This window comes from Lissotriton helveticus, chromosome 3_1, assembly GCF_964261635.1.
Source record: "Lissotriton helveticus chromosome 3_1, aLisHel1.1, whole genome shotgun sequence".
NCBI lineage: Eukaryota > Metazoa > Chordata > Amphibia > Caudata > Salamandridae > Lissotriton > Lissotriton helveticus.
Genome location: NC_136061.1, coordinates 1551576711 through 1551593492, shown reverse-complemented (window position 1 = coordinate 1551593492; position 16782 = coordinate 1551576711).

The following is a 16782-nucleotide window of genomic DNA, read 5'->3' as shown; positions in this document are numbered from 1 at the left end:
GTTTTTAGACAGGTACAGCGCTTTCTTTCTATAGTACATGAATGCAGGTTGGCCTGATCATTTCGACCACCTCATACAAATATTCCCTTCCTTCTGCAGATACCTCTGCTCCACTCCACCTTCCAAGTCGCCTTGCAGACCAGTAGGGTAAGCGGTTTGAGTTGATGGTGGTTCACTCTCTTAGTATTTTAGAATTTTTCACTTTAAAACTTATTTTTCATGTTTTATTCATTTTTTCAGATATCCCATTGGCCCTGAGGAGAATCCCCCGTTGAATTCATTTGGGATTCGAAACGCGTAGGCCCTTGTATCGAACGTTGCTCTATTCTTGAAATAACTTAAGTGTTGACAAATACTGCACTTATAGTTGCGTACACATTGACATTATAATAATCCTTTCCATTGTATAATTGATTGTATTTGAACTCCAAGTGTACCATTTTTTTCAGGTTGATATGCATTAAGGTATCACATCTGTTGTTTTGATTAATTGAGCAACTTCTGTTTGTTTCTCTCTTTCTTTCCTTTTTCAAATTGTGTAAGAATGAATGGATGATATCTTGAACGACTGTGACATGTCTGAGTAGATTGAATGAATAGTCTTAATGTTGTAATATTGTTTAGTTTAACGGTGTAGTGTCCTATTGTATATAACATGCATTAATCTTTTTCAAAAATCCCTTTGTCTTAAAAAATGAAAAATTAAAAAGCTATTAATTAGCAAAACCTAGGGTGGAAATATAATTTCTTCCTTCAGTTTAATCATATATTACTAATTGCATCAGTTCAGGCACTTTCTTTTGTTGTTTAGATTTACCTTATAATGAAGAGCAGAATCAAGCAAATTCTAGTGCTCCGTTCTTAAAGCCACCTTTAGTTCCACAAGTGTTAAATGTGGCATCATCAGAGAAAGTTTTACAGGAAAAGGAACGAGAAGCAATAATAAAACAAAGAAATGAGTTAATTCAGAAAATTACACAGTTAAATATCAGTCCTGAAGCTTTGACGATTCCTGTGACTATAGGTCCAGTTGTTCCTTTATATGGAGATAAACAAACTCGTTCTAGACCTCCTGTTCTAATTACACCTGTAGTGCATCCAAGAAAAGAAACATTGATAGTGGATAACCAAGCAAGTGAATGTGAGTCAGAAATTTCTTTGATGGATTTCCCAATAAGAGAACCAGTAAGTAGCTCGGCTAGGAAAACTACAACTGTAAATTCTAGAGAGGTACAAATAGAAACTTCTTCAGGTACTAGAAGTGCCACTGTAGTTACTCCAGAAGAAATTGAAAGATGGTCGCGAGAAATAGAAAAACCAAAATCACAGTCAAAGACATTGGATATTTTTTAATTAAGGGTTGAATTGGAAGAAATGATTGCTGGGAATCTGGGATTAGACCGATTGAATGCATTAAATGAAGCTGAATTGTTGTTTATATGTCAAAGTATCACCCGATATACAAAAACATTTAATGAGAAATTGACGAGTTTGGCAAATGAAATGGGGATTGACATTGGTAAATTGAAAGTGTTACAGAAACCATATCGAGCTGAATTTTCTGACAAAGATTTAGAAAATATGAATGTGTCAGGTCGAAAATGACAGATTAAGGAATTGTTATCATTATTGCAGGAATGGGGTGATATAGACAGATGGAAAGCTAGATGGTTAAAGAAAAAGGAAAAAGCTCAAGGGAAAAACACTATATCAGAATATATGTTGAAAGAAACAGAGAAAGTGGAAAGGTTGTGTCTAATGAGAGAAGTACCAGGTGGAGGTTATGTGCATGTCCCATTGTCCCGACAAGATATTTTGTCATTTACAAATGATTTCCCAAAACTCAGAAAGAAACCTGTAGAATAGTACGGGCAGGTTGAGAGATTCGTAAAAGTCTCAAAGGTATTACTAAAAGATCTAGATGGGTTATTTGACATTGTTGTTCCTGTCGATTTATGGACAGAATGCAAAATTGCAGTAAACTGGCCAAATGATGAGTATCCTAGAGATCCAAAAACAGGAGCACCATCAGATGAGGTGATGAGGAAATATAATCAGGTAATACTGTACTTAGAAGGAAAGGTACCTGCAAAAGAGATAGACTGGACTACAATAGACAGAACAACCCAGAATAAAGCTGAATCTGTACATGCATATTATGAACGACTTTTACAAGTTTTTAAACAGTATTGTGGTTTAGAAAATATTGACACCAAATATGTGACACATTATATCTATCGGTTAGTGTCTGGGCTAAAACAAGAAATTTTGCAATGGATTAAAGATCATAAAATCTGCTGGCAGGCCAAACCTGTAGATGAAATACTAAAATATGCAAAATATTGTGAAGATGAATTGGACAATAAACGAAAGAATTTACAAGAAAAAGTAATGTGGGCACAGGTAAAATTAGCAGAGCAACAAGAACTCCAAATGAAAAATATTCAGACCCAAGGAGATGGAAATGGTAATAAACCTAGGGGAAAGTTTAATCGAGAGGAAGCTAAAAAGAAATTTCCTCGTCATGGGTGCGGCAAGTTGGGGCATTGGAAGAACGAGTGTAAGGCTGCATTAAATAATAAAATGCAAAATAATAATTTGAATTCACAGACGCAGAATGAAGTATCGAAAAAGCAGCAACAACAGGTAATACAAAACCAGTTACCATTGGCTCCTATGCCAAACCCTGGGAGTCAGCCTACATACAGTGTAGATGCCACAAGTTCAGAAGGAAGTGGCAAAAGGGACACAGTAACACCCCAATTTCTTTTGAGTGAATCATACTTTGATGAAGACAGTTTCTGACGGTGCCTGAGGGGGGTGGACGAGGAGTGCGTACTTGGCGCATCCTTGCAGGTAGATCAGTCAGGTCCATACATTGAGGGAAAGGTTGAAGGAAATGATGTTACCTTTCTGTTGGATACTGGCGCTACCCATTCTACTGTGAGAACAGCAGACGTGCTAAGCCTACCCATCTCGGGTGAAGCGATTCAAGTAGTGGGCGTTTCTAATAAACAAATTAGTACCCTAGTCACAGAACCAATGGAAGTTAAAATAGGCAATTTTAAAGAAATGCACAAGTTTGTTGTATGTGACTCCAGTCCAGTAAACCTGTTAGGTAGGGATTTGTTGTGCAAAATGAACTGTACTATCTTTTGTACACTAAATGGTGTTGAAATTCAAACCCCAGATGAAGATGGAACTTATAAAATTATGTTAGCAAAACAAGAAACTGAAAAACAAAAGTTTACCATAAAAGACTTGTCAAAAGAATTACAACATACGGTAGATCCTAAAGGGATGTATGACGTTACAACGCATACTTTTACAGCACCTACCTTTACATCGCAAGTTTTACAACGCATACCTTTACAACGCATAGTGCTTTTAGGCGCTGGATAATGAATAGTTTAATTTACTATTCCAACTCCAGTCCCCGTGGATAGTAGGGAAGGTGTTGGATAGTACATTAAACCTATTCCCTTTCCTAGAGCGCCTCCCAGCGCAATGCGTTGTAATAGTTTGCGTTGTAAAAGTTGCGTCATAAAGGCACTGCGTGGTAAAAGTTGCGTTGTAAAGGATGTTTACCATCCTAGAGTGTGGGATTTCACAGGAAAAGATGTAGGATTAATGGCAAATGTTGACCCGGTAAAAATGACAGTAAAAGAAGGTGCAGTTTATCCAAATATTCAACAGTACAAAATGAGCCCAGAAATAAAAGCAGGAGTTGCACTAGAAATAAAACGGCTGGTTGAAGCAGGAATTTTGCAGGAGATAATGAGCAGTTCATGTAATTCACCCATAATTGGCATCAAGAAACCGAGTGGAAAATATAGGGTCGTACAGGACCTCCGCAAAAGATTGTTGTTCCATGTTGTCCAGTTGTACCAACCCCTACTGTGATTCTGTATCAAATACCATGGGAAGCAGGCTGGTTCACTGTAATAGACCTATGCCATGCGTTTTTCTCCATACCATTACATCCAGATAGCAAGTATCTTTTCTCGTTTAAATTTGACGGAAAGTCCATTGATTTTTAATCAGATTTTGAAAAAGTGCCTTGAATCTCTGATATTGCCCGGACAATCAGTCTTGGTGCAGTATATAGAAGACCTATTGGTAATCAAAAAGACTGTGTTACTGATACCATTGTTTTACTGAATCATTTAGGAAAAGGAGGACACAAAGTATCACCTGAGAAACTACAATATTGTACCACATCAGTGAAATATCTGGGGCACCAGATAGAGAGAGGTGTCAGAAGGGTTACCTCTGAAAGAATCAGAATAATTCAAAACATGAATCTACCTCAAACGCAGAACGAATCAATGTTACTTGGAGTTGTAGGTTACTGCAGGCAATGGATTGTGGGATTTGCAGTCCTAGCAAAACCATTGATACAAATGACAAAGAAAAGAGCAAAAGACCCAGTAGAATGGGATGATGAAAGCATGTCATCTTTCCTGAAATTGCAAGATTGTCTATGTTCAGCCCCAGCATTAGGGATGCCTGACTACTCAAAAGATTTTGCATTGTTTTGTGATACACAAGACCATTGTGCACTTTCAGTTCTGACTCAGACCCATGGTCTGATGAGAAGTCCTGTTGCATATTTTTGTCCTCTACACTGGATCCAGTGGCAGCAGCATTGCCAGGATGTCTAAAAGTAGTAGCAGCAACTTGCATGAGTCTTGAGCAAAGTGAGTCCATTATCATGGGACACCTAGTAACAGTGTATGTCCCACATGCAGTTGTGATTTTGTTAACAAGGACTAAAACTCAGTACCTAACTCCTAGTCGGCTGACTAAGTATGAACGAATTCTTGTAGGTGCAGAAAATGTGACAATTGCTAGGTGTAATATTCTGAACCCAGCAACATTTTTGCCTGAATCGCACTTTGCAGAAGTCAAAAATGAAATCGAACATAATTGCATTGATCTTACAGAATACTGCACTAAACCACGCCCAGACATAAGAGAAGAGCCACTAATAAATTCAGAACATGAGCTATTTGTAGATGGTTCATAAATGCGACATGAGGAAGGAGATTTGAGTGCTGCCTATGCTGTTTGCACTATATGGGGTCCAGTTGAAGCATCATATCTACCTGGAGTAAAATCTGCACAGGTAGCTGAATTAATTGCATTGACAAATGCTTGTAAATTTGGGAAAAATCTGAAAGGGACTATTTATACTGATAGGCAATATGGCTATGAAGTTGTGCATGATTTTGGCCAACTCTGGATGCAAAGGGAGTTTCTGACATCATCAGGCACTCCTATTAAAAATGGAAATTTTGTGAAAGATTTACTAAAAGTAATCCAATTACCAGAAAACTGTAGCTGTGGTCAAGTGGGCTGCTCACCAATCTGGCAACGACAAAGTGACAGCAGGTAACCGATATGCTGACCAATTAGCTCAATATTGTGTCAAAAATAAAATGGCAATACACAAGAAAATTGAACCAAAGGGAAACAGCTGCCAACTTATGTTTCTTGAGAAAGTGAAAATGTGGGAAGAAGTGAAAGATTTGCAAAATGATGCAGAACAGGAAGAAAAAGAAGGATGGGCGAAAATAAGATGTCAGAGAAGGGCTGGAGATGGTGTCATTGTTTACCTTGATGGAAGGCCTGTGTTGCCAAACTGTATGCTTGCTCCTATGGCTAGGATGTATCATGGTGATTCTCATCTAGGGCGAGACTCTATGATAAGATCAATCAGACAAACTTGGTTCAATGTAAAGTTCAAGAATTTTGCAGAGAGTCTTTGCCATGGGTGTTTGGTATGCGAACAAATGAATCCTCGGAAAAGAACTGTAGTGTTGTCAGGAAAGATTGGAAAGGCAGAAGGTCCTTTTATTCAACTTTAGATTGATTTGCAGAGAAATGAGGTACGTTCTTGTTGTTGTCTGCTTATTTTCAAAATGGGTGGAAGCTCACCCTACACGTAGGAATTATAGCATCACAGTAGCAAAATTACCACGTTTCGGTTTTCCAGTAACAATTGAATCAGACCGAGGAAGACATTTTAATAATGAAATAATTGGTCTGATCTGTGAAGCATTTCAAATTGAGCAAAAGCTGCACTGTGCATACCGCCCAGAGCCTTCTTTAGTGGTAGAACAACTGAATGGCACAATCAAGTCAAGATTGGGAAAGCTTTATGAATCAACTCGATTAGAATGGCCAGATGCTTTACCTCTTGTTCTGATGGAACTCAGAAGCATTCCAGATAGAAATACAGGCTTGAGTCCTCGGATCACTGACATAATATCGACCTCACAAAAATCGAGATACAAAAATATCGAGTCAAACATATCGAGAGACAAAATATCGACTCCCTATCTTCAAACAGGTAAGTACCAAAATATCGACTCCAAAATATCGACTTACAAAAATATAGACAGTCAAAATATCGATTTTTTTAAATGTTTTAAAATTAAGTTAAAACTAATATAGTAATAGATATATTTAATATAAACTTAGAAATAATTATTAAATAAATGTAGTATTAATAAATAATTAATATAATTAAAAAAATTATATCACCAAAAAGAAAACATATATATATATATATATAAAAACATATTATTAAATAAACATATATAACATTTTTAGCGTATACCTTTACAACGCATACCATTACAACGTAAGTATTGGTAAGTATATAATAATTTTTTTAATATAAATTAATGAAAATTATTATAATATAATTTAATTTTATTTAATTAATTTAATTTAAATGTAATTTTACTTTATTTTACTTTATTTTTACAAAGTACCCCTGTACCCCAAAAACCCAAAACTGACCCTGAACCCTAAAAATACCCCTTTACCCAAAAACTGAAAACTGACCCTGAACCCTAAAAATACCCCTTTACTCAAAAACTGAAAACTGACCCTGAACCCTAAAAATACCCCTTTACCCCAAAAACTGAAAACTGACCCTGAACCCTAAAAATACCCCGTTACCCAAAAACTGAAAACTGACCCTGAACCCTAAAAATACCCCTTTACCCAAAAACTGAAAACTGACCCTGAACCCTAAAAATACCCCTTTACCCCAAAAACTGAAAACTGACCCTGAACCCTACAAATACCCCTTTACTCAAAAACTGAAAACTGACCCTGAACTCTAAAAATACCCCTTTACCCAAAAACTGAAAACTGACCCTGAACCCTAAAAATACCCCTTTACCCAAAAACTGAAAACTGACCCTGAACCCTAAAAATACCCCTTTACCCAAAAACTGAAAACTGACCCTGAACCCTAAAAATACCCCTTTACCCCAAAAACTGAAAACTGACCCTGAACCCTAAAAATACCCCTTTACCCAAAAACCCAAAACTGACCCTGAACCCTAAAAATACCCCTTTACCCAAAAACCCAAAACTTAAATTTAATTTCCAAAACCAATTACTTTTATTTACAAAGTAAATTTTATTTAATGGTCAATTATTATTCAATTAACAAATTTAATTAATTAACATATTTAATTAGTTATTATTAAATTACTCCCCACCCTATCCCCCTATAAACTCACAACCCACTACAGAAATTAATTTACTAATTATTATTTATTTATTCTTTAAATATTTATAATTACCAATTATATTTTAATTATTTACCAAATAATAATTAATTAACAATTATTATTAATTTACATATTTAATTAATTAAATTTAAATTACTTCCCACCCTATTCCCCTATAAACCCACAACCCGCTACAGAAAATATTTTACGAAAATGTAATTATTGATCAATTAATCAATTATTATAAATTACCAATTATATTTTAATTAATTAACAATTAATAATTAAATAACAATTACTATTATATTACAGATTTAATTAATTATATTTAAATTACTTCCCACCCTATTCCCCTATAAACCCACAACCCGCTACAGATTTATATTACACAATTATTACAAATTATAAAACACTTACCTTATTTTCGATATTTTTGTTGTCTATATTCTATCTAGTCGATATTATGTCTAGTCTATATTTTTGATTCGATATTTTGGCTATTAATATCGATAGTAATCGATATTTTTGTAGTCTATATTATGTCTGGTCGATATTTTGTCTAGTCTATATTTTTACCTCGATATTATGTCCAGTTGATATTTTTGAGGTCGATATTATGTCTGTTCACCGAGTCCTCATGTAATAATCATGGGAAGAGCAATGAGGCAGGCATGGGTGCCAGGACATAAGCTGATAAATATATCTGATGACTTAGTACTAGAGTACTGCAAAGAACTGGCTGACCAAGTGCATTCTATCTCTTACCAGGTTGGAGAAGACGCCGTCACCAGGCAAACAACTCCAGCACACAAACTGATTCCAGGTGACTGGGTTGTAATAAAAGAACATACACAAGCTCCAAGGTGGGGAAAGCCAACACAAGTGATATTGGTTACCACTACAGCAGTAAAATGTAAAGGAATTCTGAACTGGATCCATGCAAGTCATACAAAAAGAGTGGCTGAACCTGATGAAACTAAAGCTGAAGGTTGTGCAGCTGAGGGGGTCTCAAGAAAGGGATTCCGAAGTAGTTGATGATGTACAACCGAGCACCAGTCACGATGAATGGATTCCAGTGATTGACATTCCTGCAGATGTTGTGAGAACCAGAAGCCAGACCTATTTAGATAGACAGAGTGATAGTGAGGATGAGTCAGGAATAGAAGAACGTACTGAGATTACAGAAACCAAAGCCAATAGTAATTCTGAGGATGAACAGAAAAGGAAAGATCAATATACTCAGACATTACAGATACCCGTCACAGTTCCAGAGTCTGAGAAGGGTCTGATAGGTAAAAGGGCGAAGGCTCAGGAAGAAGAAGAGATCGAGATACCTGAGCAGGATCAGATAGATGTAGAAAAGCGTGTTCAGGAATAAGAAAACAAATCAAGTCAAAGTCAATTGCAGCATACTCCTGAACAAGGTCAGATCAGCATCCAGGCAGAAGAAACAGAAGCAAGACCTGGACCAAGTCAGATGAGAGGAATACAGATGATGAAGATATACAAATTGTGCCATAAATGAACGAGAATAAAAGAGCGATTGAAGAAAAACAAAGTACAGTGCCAGCTAAAAGACTCAGAAAGGGAGATAATCGGCCTGGTTTTGTCAAGAAACTAAAATTTCGTCTTAAATCAAGAAATGAAGAACCAGAGCAAGTAAATGAAATATCAAGTCAAACTGGGCTTTCCACAGGGCAACCAAAAAGAAAAAGTCTGCGAAAGAAAAGACTGAATCATAAGTTCAGAGTCCCTGAATGGACTTATGTTATCCTTGAAGATCTTGAAAAACTAGAACTGAGCAATGAAGATGATGATAAATTAATTGATGAACCAACAGACGAAGAACTAAGACCAACTTGAAATCTCACAGGTTAAAATTCTGTGAAAAGTCTTAATCGAAAAATGGCTGATCATACTGTTAATGGTAAACCGAAAAGAAACTGCTTAAAAACATGCTGTAGAATATGCACATGTAGCATAGTAATAATACTCATAGTATGGTTAGGATTGACAGTAGCTATTCCTTACCTAATGGATAGAAGTGAGAAGAATGACAATAACATTCATGAGAAAGTAGATGTACCTGAAAAGTTAGATATACATGGAAGAATAGATGATGTTAGGCAGCAAAGAGTAGAATTAGAAGCATCAGATGAGGGAGGATTGCATTATGATAAAGTTAGAAATAGAATACACCTGAATGTATTTGCAAGTCTGTTAGTACATTTTGTAGAAGCAATGGAAATAAGTGATTGCTATGTTTGTATGAAGCTACCATTATCTGTAGCAGGAGGCGTCACTTATCACCACTTGCCCTTGACTTATGGTATTTCATGTAGTATTTTAGCTAGTTTATTTTATAAGAAATGACCTTTACAATAGTATTATTCTAATTTAGATGTGATTTTCTCTGAACTTCCAATTCATAGTAACCTGAATCCTGTACATACTAAAGGTAACATAGCTCATTATATGGGAGAATATTTTCTAACAATAGGTACAACAGATATAGCTGAAGCACACAAGAATATTTTAACATGCATTTTACATGAAGAAGAGAAGATATTTTTGAATTTATTTGAAAAGAGGAGAGAGGATTTCCAGAGAAAAGCTTCAGGACAGAAACATACAATTCCTAAATGGGCAGACAATAAAGAATACACCTTGAATGGCAAAACTCATGCTGCTATGTTGCTGGACTTTGAAAAGAAAGGGAAACTCTGTCTCCACAGGGAGAGAACAAGTTATTATAATAATATATTCATTGGTTCTAGTGAATGTGAACACAATTTTAAAGTAATTGGGGGTTGGGGTTTCAAAGATGGAACTGAACCGGTGTTTCCTGGAATTTATTATATCTGTGGGAACAAGGCATATTATAAATTACCTGATCATTGGTATGGGAGTTGCTATTTTGGAATAGTATTCCCAAAGGTATACCATGTAAATAAAATCACTGGAAGCAATGAAGAAACTAATGAACTAATACGTAGTAAAAGAGCTAGTTTTTCAGAAATAGTAGGTGATATATTAAGGGCATTGATACCTTCAGTGGGAGTGGTTTTACATACTCAAAGAATTTGCAAATTGTCAACAGTGGTAGATCGTTTATCGACTGACACTGCTGGAGTATTTTTAATGATCAATACTAAACTAGTTGCGGTAAGGTCACTGGTTTTACAAAATCGACTTGCTCTTGATACATTGTTGGCAAAAGAGGGCGAAGTCTGCAGAATGCTGAAAGCGCAACATTGTTGCAATTACATACCTGACAAAAGTGTAGAACTGAAAGGGTATGTACGGAATATTACACATTTAGAAAAGGAACTCAAACCACTGGAGGTTGATAGTGTATGGAAGAGACTAACAGCTGGTCTCTCCTCTATAGGTAGTTGGTTTTCTAATGTAGGGAAAAGTTTTGTAGGTAAAATACTGATGCCAATGGTAGGAATAGCCCTAATGATTTTAGGATAATAACTTGTTGCAAATGCCACAGGCATAAAAGGACATATACAGTGAATAAGAGAGGAAAGAAAAGAAATATTAACGAAATAGAATTAAAAGAGCATAATGGACATTTGTACAAGAAAGTGAAAGATTTTCACATGAAAAATGAAAATAATTCTAACAAATAGTTTGAAGAAGTTGAGTTGGGTGAAGTTGGCATCTGTTTCATTAATTAGTGATGATATAAAATATCATCAAAGAGGGGATTGATGGAGCAAGGTTTTACACGTAAAGTGACTTGCTTGTACTCTACCCTCTCGAAAATAATATAAATGTACTATCTAACATGTTTTGTCATATTAATATTGCATTACACGACATATTAGGCATCTAGAGGAAGCTTGACTATGTGCTTTTACTAACTATACCTCGCTTGCATTAAAATGGCCACTGCTACGTGAGATTTTCTACTGCGCATGCGTCTGTCCTGCTCGCATGACATGCTTAGTGGGAAAACTTTTGCTTCTGCTCAATAGAACTAAGATGGCTGTTCTGTGTCCTAACGTGCAAGAAGCTTGCATAACTGCTTTGCTAAGCTGTTTGTTTTTACTTAATATCTAATGCAATAGTTTAAATAAAATAAATGGGAATAGAGTAGAAAGAAGTGGTATACAGTGCATTCATTTATTCCGTGTCTCTAAAACTGTTTCTTTTCTATTTTTACATGTTACGTATTCTGGGCCTAAATACACTGCTGAACTCCATCTTTGGCGAAACTGCGCCTGTGCGACAGAAGCCCTGAGCCACTGAAGGTGTGGCATTGAACTCAAGCCAATCAGACATGGATGGCAAGAACTATGGGAAGAGTGAACTCCTTACCCTGACAGAGGAAGCTGAATTGAATAAAATGTTTTTTATAGCTTATTGTTACATTTCACTATCGGGCGGAATAAAGTACATGGGAAGATAAAGTTATGGAAGGGAACAATTTGAATACATGATTGACAAGTTACCTCATAAGAATATAGTGTGATGACTACTCCTCGTTCTTTGTCCAATAAAATTGTGGGATTCACACATTTGCAACATGCGGGGGTGGTACACTGACCTGGAAAATAGTATAACTAGGGTAGGCTTAGCTAGTTAGTTTGTCCGACTTGACCGAATAGCTGACCTGTCACTGACCCAACGCACTCAATAGGTGATCGGGAGCAGAGTTGCTGGCGGAGCACTCTGTCAGAAGATTCGATAACCCAATCGGGGTTTTGGGAAGGAGATCGATGACCCAATCGGGGTTCGACTGTTAGCTGCAGAGAGGGTTTACAACGCTGGTGTTTTGAACTTTAGCTGTGGTGCTGGTCTTAGCCTGTGGTGGTCCTGTCCTGATCCAATTTGGTCCGAAACCTGTCCTGATTCTGATCTGCACCTGTTCTATCCTGCTGGCACCTGTATTTTGGGATTCTTATTCTTTGACTCAGCCCGTGGCCAGGGTTGGTCACCACACCATTCTAGGTAACTATAAAGTGTGGGTTTGTCATTGTACTGTTTTCCTTTCCTTGCCTACCATTTGTCTAAATGATTAACAATACAATATTTCCTCTCCAAATCATTTGCATATGTTTATATTTAAATCTTTATCATACTAAATAGAATAAGAAATAATTGAATTTATGGTTTTAAAAACTTTCCAAAGATTTTTCTTAGATAAAAGAACTTAAATCTTTCCTGAGTTTGTGGTTAGTTATGAAATGCTAAATGTTATTTTTCAACCTATTTTCTTGCTAACTCCCTTGATCCTTTAGGTCTATAGGCAACGGTGGCTTGGATTGGTAAGAAACAATGGTATGAATCCCGAATGGTAAAATCCCAATTAATTGAGTGTAGGTTTACCTATTTAATATATATATCGATATATGGGCCCCGGTGAGTATGTTGAGCAGGTAAGCCCGCGCTCTATCATTACCATCCCGGTATCTGCTTCCTGCAGGCGTGTTCTTAGACCCAAAACCTGGTTCAGGGAGGAGTGCAGACAAGTACAAAGGTCACTGGCCAAGGCAATGAAAATGAAGGATGTGACTGGGATTTCCTCTTTGAGGAAGCTCTACAAAAGGACTAAGGCCAAGGCAAAAAGACAATAGGACGACAAGAGGTGGCTAGAGCAATAAATTCCTTTTTACGCCCAGGACACCTCTAGGTTTTGGACCTTGGTTACTTGGGGAAGTGAAGGGTTTGCACCCCCTACATCCAACTGCATCCCTCCATTTGACTGGGTTGACCATTTTTCTAAATTGTACTCTGAGGGTTATTCTCTTCTTTTAGATGGTGAATCATGTGAGACTATTGTTTTTGGTTCCCCTGTCTTGACAGCTATACTGTTTGAGCCAGGCGATGTTTATTACAATCAATGCAATTCCTAGAGGCAGACCACCAGATCTGGATGGCATTCCCGTGAATATATTTCTTCATGACAGAGCCAACTGATTTATGTATATTCTTATTCTAGACAATCGTTTTGCATGTGGAGTCCCCATTCCGGATTCCAGGAACGGAGCAGAAGACATACTCATCTGTAAAAAGGGTGGTAGATGGTTGCCAGGTAACTATTGACCGATTAGCCTGGTTCACTGTGCCCAAAAGCTCTTTTGCCACCTTGTGTCGGGGAAGATACAGGTGTGGATTACTGATGATGATGTACTCTCATCTTTTCAAGCTGTGTCCCCCAAGAAAGCAAGTACCATAGACCAGGTTTTTTGCTACTTGCTTTTATATTGGAGGACTGAAGTAATCAGGAAAGGCAGCATGTATGTTACATTTGTCGATCTTAAATCTGCATTTGATCTAGTTCCCCGCATGAAGTGATGGCAAGTTCTCCACGACATTGGTATGCCATTAGAGCTCCTAAATTTAGTCATTCGCCTGCATAAGGGCAACTCTGCCCAAGTAAATTGGGATAGCCAGGGCCAACTCACTGATTGAATCTCCATTAATAAAGGTATTCGTTAGGGATGTGTTCTGGCCCCCACTCTGTTTTCCTTATTTATTAATGACATCGTCCACTGTCTCTCTAAATTTTCCAGCGAGGCTCCCACTTTGGCTAGTGAATAAACACCGATTTTGCTTTTTGCTGACAAGACCTTATTGTTCTCCAAAACCCCCATCAGATTGCAGGATGAGCTGCTCTGCTTCGAGGAGTTCTGTACAGCGCATGAATTGGAGATCAATGCAGCAAAGGCAAAGTTTATGTCTTTTAACCAACACTGATCATATAAAGAGAGAGTACTGCTGGGGTGTGTGCCACTTAAGAGTATGATATAAGAAAAGAACAATGGTCCTAGACTATTGATTGGATTGACCTTATCAAAATAACATTTTTAGATTAGGGGATGCGATTCAATCTGCATATTTGAAATCAAGCTACATGGGAGAAAGGATTGATTGAATGAACAGTAAACACCATACCCACATTTCAAATTTTTATATTATCAAAAATCAAACACAGTTATTTACAAAATCAGAAAACAATTCTACTAATACACGGCGCAAGGACTATAAGAGTTATAGTCAAGGTGAAAGAAAAGGGGTGCTCAAGTGAAGAGAAAGAATAAAGGAGCAATTATAATGCACAGTTCCAATATTTACAAAAAACAACAAGGCGGCAATTCTTCCGCTAGTTGAACAAGCCTGTCCAAACTATTCAAGGGAAAAGGGGGGAATGGGGCAATATGGGGTACAGGCACATTAAATAAAAAGCGTCGAAGTTTCGACCCTGATGCTCTAGGGATTTTTGCTTCCTCGGCTGCGGGTCTTCTTCAGGACGTAGGGGAGGGTGGGGATAAGGAAGAGACCTGGCCGTGATCACACTTGATGTCAGGATCAGCCACCTGGGGTATAAGAGTGGGGTAGGTTTTAAAAGAGTGTTCAATTCAATTAGTAGTAATTTCACGTGAGTTAATGGGTACGTTACCAATGCAGCTGGTTGGGTTCGACTCCCTCCAAGCTTGCTAGGGTTCACCTATCAGGTAAAACAAGGGGGGACATAGGTCAGAGCCCTTCTCCCAAGGGCTACCAACTTAGAGTGTACAGTCCACCTCTAATGAAACATAATTCTCAACTCACCTAGTTGTTGTTCAGGTGATCATATATGAATTTTGGCTTATAATGGGATAATGGGACCTGTAAGGGACGAACGGAGTTGATTAGTCTCAGCTACAAGGACCTGTGATGGATTAGGGCCTTGGGCCAGTGTCAAAATGCACTTACCAATGTCTTGTGGACGGGACTATTTATAGAATACATACTTAAATCATTTATACATAGTGATATCATACCACCTGAGACACGTATAAATGATTTAAGTATGTATTCTATAAATAGTCCCGTTTCCATGATTCAGCTTCCACTTCCTGGAGAGGCACCTGGATTCCTTCTCTGTCTAAGCCCTTGTCAAGAAGGCTGTCTTCTCCACCATGCACCCCCAATTGCTATATTATCTGCTTCTTTCTTGCAACACTCATGTGGTGCCAGGTAAGATTCTAAGGGGCATATTACCAAGCAATAGCGATAATTATCGCTATTGCTTGGTTAGAGACAAAATTTTACCGCTGAGCTGCGGCGATTTTTATCGCTATTACCAAGGTTTATCGCAAATGCGATAAAAAACGGCCGCAATGCATGAATATCGCTGAAAAGTCAGCGATATTCATGCATTACCGAGCTAATGCTCTTAGCCATGTTATCCACCTCCCATTGGATAACGTGGCTAAGAACTGCTCAGGGCAGGTGTTAGCTTTTGGAGCTTAGCGCGAATATCTCCAAAAGTTGGTAATAGGAGATAGCGATGTTAGCGACTGTTTCCAGTCGCTAACATCTTGGCACGCCCACTTTGCATGTCATTAGTGATAAATATCACTGACATGCAAATTGGGGCCCAAGATGGTTGCTATCTCCTACTAGCTGTCGCTAACTGGTGTTAGCGACAGCTAGGTAATAGGGAGATAATTTTATCTCCGCTTTCTTGGCTTTTAAAGCCAAAAAAGCGGAGATAATCCCCCTTGATAAAAAACCCCTAAATTCCTCTCTCTCAATAAAATCAAACATACAGTCAACCACCCATATCTGTCTTTCCCCCATACCCACATACACCACAAAACACCCCCGTACACATAGAGGGCCCGTTTCACAGAACTACCTTAAGACAAAATCCTAAACTTACTACCATTTTCGTATTCACAGAAGGCACTTACTCATTTTGATATTCACAGAAGTTAGGACTCCTAACTTTAGGACTCCTAAATGCCTTCTGTGAATACCGAAAGTCTTAAAATTAGGATTTTTCTCATTTTAGGAGTCCTAAAGTTAGGAGTCCTATGACACTCGAGACAGTTTTTTTCACAAAGACCCATTGCCCAATTTCCCAATTTCTGGGTTTGGTTTTCCATCTAAGATCATAGTCTTGTTTGTATTTCTCTTGGTGAAACAGGATCTTTTTTTTGAGTAATAGTTTTGTCCCATACAAAAGTGTTGTCCCCCATTACATCATGCTTCAGAAAGGTGAAAAATGGTCTGTTTTCAAATGTTTTATTTTTGAACGTCAGTTCACATTTGTAGGTGGATCATCAATTTTAGAGCTAAAATTAGCATGTTTAAAGTCATTTTCATGCTTCCAGGGGCCCGGGAAGTGAATTAAATACCATTTGGAGGCATTTAATGTTCAAGCAAAAACAGCTGATTTTTTACAAAATAGATAACACCCCCCCATTACGTCATGCTTTAGAAAGTAAAAAATGGTCCTTTTTCA